Genomic DNA, 6,834 nt, shown 5'->3' with positions numbered 1-6,834 from the left:
TTTTGAACGGTAGTGTAAGACTCAGGTCATAATGGTCTCCTCCAGTTCGGTAGATGGTCCTGCTTAAGAGAGCGATTCGGTTTTGACTTTAACAACAGTCAACTGGTCTGTAGTAAGTTTTTGGGCAAGGATGGCCAGAGAGTAAACAAACACAGACATTTCCATCTGTTGATATTCTTGTACAGTTCACGATGAGTTCCGCTACCTGTTGGCGTCCTATTACAAGTTGTTTTCCTTTTGTATTGTGCCTAGTTCACACTACATGATTATCGCCCTGATTTTCCACTCCCCGACAGTTTTGGAGCTCCTCAGCAAAAACCCCAGATCAGAGGGAAATCGGCCTTGGTTCAGCACTTGCATATCGTCGCTCGAGCGCTATGTGTGAACTGTTCAAATACGAGAGCCGAGAGGCTCACTGATGCATCGTAGATGCATCCCAGATATATAGCAGGCCAAATATCTGGATGTGTCGGGGAGTCCAAATCCTGTACTGTGACATGTGTGACTGGCAATGTGAGCGCAAGACATGGGGTGAGGGGAAACCTGGGGGAGGAGTCGTAACACAACGTCGTAACATATCCCAGTCCTCTCATCCATATTCTTTTTCCCCCCCCCTTGTTTTTTCCCCGCTTTTAATCAGCGCACAAACAACTTGGATCGCTCGTTTATTGCGGACATCCATTTTTGGAAGAAAAAAACTCCTGTCTCGCGCATGGTATCGCATTATTCTCGCGTGTGTTTTCGTGAAAAACATAGTTTGGAGACCAGACAGACTCATCGAGAATTCTTTCTGGTGAAAGATCTTGTAATGTGTGACCCCCCTGTCGCCGCTCAGTCATGTGGTGTGAAAACCACAACAACTTCAAGATGTCCCGATTACAAGACAGCAAGTTGTGTAGCGTGAACAGTACATCGATCTGACGACTTTGAAAGTCGTGTAGTGTGAACTAGGCATTACTTTCCTTTCACACTCATCTGAGAGTGGGTCGCTTGTTTGGTGCCAGTCTCACTGCCTAACCAAGAGCTCACAGTATAAACAGCTTAAATCAAATTTTCAGTCCTTTGCCGTGTGTCTACAAAGCCAGATGAGCTGTTCTCAAGCAGCTATCGCACAAAACCAGGTTCCTGCTATCATAGTATCCATAAACTGTCAAAGTGCTGCTGAGTAAGACACTGAAATCCAACACGCTGAATGTTGTAGTGTCTACAACACAGTTTAACCATGCAAGACTCAACCACCTGTGGAGCTTTGGACATAATGGGGGGAAAAGATTACCAACTGTCAGTCAGTACCAGCAGCCATACCAACATGTACTCTGGCTCTGCCAAATGACGGAAGCTAAACAGGTATGGGCTTGGCTAGTACTTGGATGGGAGACCTCCCAGGAAAAACTGTGTTGCTGCCGGAAGTGAGGTTGGTGGGCCAGTAGGGGGCAGTCTTCCTTCCGGTCCTAACAAAATAACAAATATCAAATCCCAATGCTCCGGTGCAGTGACGGGGACACTGTGCTGTAGTAGATGCCGTCCTTCGGATGAGACGTTAAACCGATGTCCTGACTCACTGTGGTCATTAAAGATCCCATGGCACTTGTCACAAAGAATAGGGGGTTCCCCGGTGTCCTGGCAAAATCCCCAACCTGGCTCTCCCCATCTGGCCACCTAATCATCCCTCATGTAATTGGCTCAATGATTCTTCCCTCCACGTCAAGCTGATGTGTGGTGAGCGTTCTGGTGAAAAATGGCTGTCATGCATCATCCAGGTGGGTGCTCCACAATGGTGGTGGTTGAAGTGAGTTACCCTCTTCAATGTGAAGCACTTTAGGTTTCTTGAAACCGCTATATAAATGTACTTATTATTATTATTATAAATACTGGCAAATTTCATTATTGGCTAATACTGTATGTCTACTCTACCAGCAGCTTCATATGGTAACCAACCACCATTTGGAGGACCTCTTCCTCTTTAATACTCAGTTTGACTTGTGAAATAGTGAAAGTAATTTGTGAAATAATCATGCAGTGTGGTCATAATCTGTAATGTGCCATCGGGTCCCTCAACAGGAATGTGAGAGATCTGGCTTGGAGAGGGCAGACCTCCATAAAAACAGCTCTGTGGTAAAGAAACATTCTTATAAAGATGTCCCTGAACTGTTAGTGTTTTTTTTAAAGCCCTGCTGGCACATGCAAAATATTCACGTAGACAGGACCTTGTACTGGGATATTTTGATGTATAGTAGTGGACAGTTTAATCTTAAATACTATGTTGGCCCCAGTCTTACGTATCGTGTTTGGTTTATTTGCTTGTCTACATATTATTCCTCCAAAACAAATGTCACCTTATTTAATAAAAAAAAGTGTCTATAATTAAAATTAAGTATCGTTATTGGGGCAGAGAATGTTCTTTCTTGTGCTTTTAAGTAGGGCTGTCCCGAATTCCATTTTTTGGGTAGCTTCGGTAGTAATCAACCGTGAATATTCGGAGCTACGCCAGGGGGCATTGCGCGGGAAGCAGTCAGCCAGACATTTTTCTGTTGTCAGCTGAGATGCACGGCATAGCGGTGCAACACGTGTCTTTCGGTTCTGTTATTCTGCAGTATTGTTGTTTGTATTGTTATTTGTTAATAAATAACATTTTCCAAAAGGTTTGGTGTGTTTCATGCATGTTTGTAATCCCGAGGGATTTGGCTGAACGATGTCCTATCTATGCACTTTTTGTGACGTAACAGCTTGTGACAATTTGTTATTATCATGGATAAATAATAGAGCTACTTAAATGCTCATTAGAATAGGCTCCGCATCCAAGATAACGCCCGAGAAAGTGCTGTGAAACAAAAGCGCAGAAACAGCATACTAGCTCCGACAAATTTAAGATTTGAGATTTATATTTATTTATGTAATTTCTCAGTACCCGCATACATTGGAATGAAATCTATCCTCCGCGTTTAACCCTTCCTCTATACTAGGAGCAGCGCGCGGGGACCAACTCCAGTTCTGCATTCGTCAGCTATTAGCCTAATACAACCTGACCCTTGGGCGTAACTGCGACCCCCGCACTTTCACAGAAACATGATTCCATCCCCACCCCCCACCCCCAATCTTTTCCTGAGGTAGTCATTGATTAAACGAAACCGAGTTCCCATACATGAAAATCCATTGGTCAAGTTAGATTGATTGAACGGCCATCCAGCCAGTCACAGCCATTTGACCAGAGCCGGCCCAAGGCTTTATGGGGCCCTAAGCAGAATTCGATTTGCCCCCCCCCGCCCCCCATGCTAAACCCACCTCCCACCACCGAAAAAATTATGTCCGTGCTTGATCGTTACCATACCATTGTCATGACTTACTACTGTGCTGGAAAGTCTTAAAATAAACCACCAGACAATGCATTTATTGAACAAGTTAACTATTTTAATTGCTTTTGAACTGTGCCGAAGTGCAGAGCAGTAACAAAGAAATAAATTATTTTCTTACATCAAATGCAAATGCAAAATCAGACAATATTAAATAAATTAAATAGAAACTTAAATAATGACATACAATGAACAGAGGAACTTCTAACAGTTAACAATATAACAATAAAGATTAAAGAATATGTAGATGAATAAAACCTATTTGGAAAACTATGGTGTTCAAAGGTGTGCTAATGGTTCAGAAAATATCCCAAAATAAAATGCTTTCAGTTATCATTCTCCTTAAAATCGTTGTTTTCTGGAGGCAAAGTCATTTATGACGTCATTGTAGGAGATCTCGCGGCCAACTGTATTGTTAATGCTTATAAGTGCCAGTCCACTCAATCTCTCTTGAGCCATGGAAGATATTAAGTTTGTTTTTATCAATTTCAGCTTGGAAAAACTGTGCTCTGCAGAAGCTACAGTCACAAGGAGAGTGCAGACTATCCTTAGAGCTACCCAAAGATGTGGATATAACTCACTAATCTGATTTTTTTTTTAAAGTAGCCTAATCAGCAACAAGTTATTTCACATAGAAAAATCTTGACAGTCCAACAATATGTTGCATTATAATATGTTGAAAACGATCAAGGACGTGATTTAAACGCGAAGACCAGCTATGTTCTCTAGACTTTTAACTGACTAGCAAGCTAACTGTTGGTTACTAACCATAATGCCTTCTTTGGTCTACATTATATACAACATAACCTAGCTAGCATGCAGGAAAGTTTGCATGTTGTTTAAACATCCTAAAACAGTATTGGCATCTTAAATCACCGTAGCTCTATGACTAGTAGCAATAGCTATTTCTATCTTAAAGGGGTAACTGTCGCTACTGGCATATTTTGACAGCTAATGTTAGATCAAAGCACTAGCCATCTAGCTAGCTAACTATGCTAGCTGACGTTAGCTCACCATACCTTGGCTCGTTTGAGGCATCTATTTAACTAACGTTATTGTAAGTGAATGTTCATGATAACATGCCATAATTGGTCGTGGAAACATACCTTTAACCTGCTGTTTTTTGTTTTTGTTTTTTGTCCTCCTCTGCTTTCCTCCTCTTTTGCTTCTCTGCGCCAGACGGAGAAACCCTTTTAGGTGAAATACTGTCGCAATGTACTTGCTTACAGTTTTAATGCGCATGAACCTGACCCCAGCTCTGACATAGACAGCGGAAATGATTAAACCAGTAGCATTAATTTGTCAGTCTGTTAACAACATGATATCAAAATATTTTGTTTTTGTTTTTTGGTGATTACTACTGATATGATATATAACACACACACACACACACACACACACACACACACACACACACACATATATATCAACCTGTCGTGTTTGACATTTTAATCGCTCTTGGGGGCCCCCTGCTGGCGCGGTGGCCCTAAGCGACCGCTTAGTTCGCTTATGCCTTGACCAACACACCCGGCCAGGCAAAAGTAAACAGTTCAAGTGTGGTGAAGTTACGTGCATTCAGAAACTGCTTCTGTCACTCGATGCTGGCTGTGATAAAGTATTAGGGAATAACACATCAGAGGGATGAAACGGGTATTTAACTAGTTATTAATGTATAATTTTCTTTTGTAACCTTATCTTGTTATGTGATGTGTTAGCTAACATTAGTCACTGAACATAAAATGAAATAGGTAAACAAACTTAATGCAAGCTAATGGTAGCGGACATTATTTAGCTAGATAGCATTTTCACAGCTAGATAGCAAGTTAAAGTCTGAATGCCCCCCTCTTTTGGGACATTTCTTGCACCCTCAGTTTACAATGTCTCTTGTCTCACCAAGCTGCTAATTAGTAGGCTAGCAGTCTGTAGCAGACCAATGTTGGCTAGTTTGATAGTATTTGCTAGTGTTAGTGATAGTTTGCCAGTGAAATTCAGTGCGTTTGACGTTGCTCAACATTTTCATTGTTTTTGTTATGCAAAATAGGAGGAAATGCAAAAAGGAACATTACATTCTTTTATTCAGGTCTTTTGATTGATCGGATTTCCATACTTGCTGATGACTTAAGCAAATTAGCAAAACAGCAATTTTTTTGAATTCAGGCAAAGCAGTAAATCTTATTGCATAAAGTTGAAAAAAAAACCTTTATATCAATGTTGTTTTTTCTTTTTCATTTTTGTATAGAGTCAGCTAAAATCAGTAAACCATCTCAAAAGTAACTTTCAAAGCACAAACATCAACAGCTGTTTATAACTACAGTCATGAAGATTTATATGCAAACAAAAGTCTGTTTTAATATTTTCTATTGTTGTTGCATTTAAGATAAGGGCCAACCAAAAATATCCGAATCATGAAGGCTTTTCGAGATGCTCATTGTAATTGTTTCTGTCGGACAGGACTTTTCAGGGAGTAATGACGTGGCACATGAATTTTTATGTATGCACCATAGTAGCCAATTGCAGAACTAGCAGCGAGTCTAAAGAGGAAGCAAAGTTTTTGATGCTAGCAAGCAGATATGAACAAGCTCATAACATACCTTTACCAACATATGCTACAACATCAATAGCTAAAACTCACACAGTCAACCACAGTTTTATTTGACAGCGTGGAAGAGTTCAGTGTGACACCAGTCGTAACTCTGCTTCAGTTCATATGGCTGTTTGGGATTTAGATAGCGCTGACATAAACACAAATCTCCTTAAGTGTCAAGTCAAATAAAGAAAGACAACCTTCGGGGCTGTAACTAATAAAACAGGTGGAAAATTCCGAGTCTGCACTGTGTTGTGGGTAACATACAATTTTACAGACCTCTGCCGTGTCAGTGCTACATTACATTACTTTACATTACATTACATTACATTACAGCCAGTGGCTCCGGCAGCCGTAGTTCTGTATGCTCTCTCTCTCTCTCTCTCTCTCTCTCTCTCTCTCTCTCTCTCTCTCTCTCTCTCTCTCTCTCTCTCTCTCTCTCTCTCTCTCTCTCTCTCTCTCTCTCTCTCTCTCTCTCTCTCTCTCTCTCTCTCTCTCTCTCTCTCTCTCTCTCTCTCTCTCTCTCTCTCCTTTTGCAACTCCGGGGTCAGCGTGGCCTTTTGTCATTACATATATCAGAGATATCTGCAGGGGTTACCCAAAACAAAAACACAGGTCTCTCTCTCTCTCTCTCTCTCTCTCTCTCTCTCTCTCTCTCTCTCTCTCTCTCTCTCTCTCTCTCTCTCTCTCTCTCTCTCTCTCTCTCTCTCTCTCTCTCTCTCTCTCTCAGCCATGACACAGACAGATGGATGAAGAAACTAAGGCTGTGGTCACACAGAAATTGGCAGAGAGAAATTCCTTTGCTTTCCCTTGTAAAATGGTTGGGACCAGAAGCTAGGCGACCGAAAACCCTTAACACAATAAAATTAAGAAGAAAGCCACTTTATTTTGTCATTGTAC

The sequence above is a fragment of the Lampris incognitus genome, chromosome 9 (assembly GCF_029633865.1).
Source record: "Lampris incognitus isolate fLamInc1 chromosome 9, fLamInc1.hap2, whole genome shotgun sequence".
Classification (NCBI taxonomy): domain Eukaryota; kingdom Metazoa; phylum Chordata; class Actinopteri; order Lampriformes; family Lampridae; genus Lampris; species Lampris incognitus.
The sequence above is the reverse complement of the archived record's forward strand: the minus strand, read 5'-3'. Positions refer to the sequence as shown.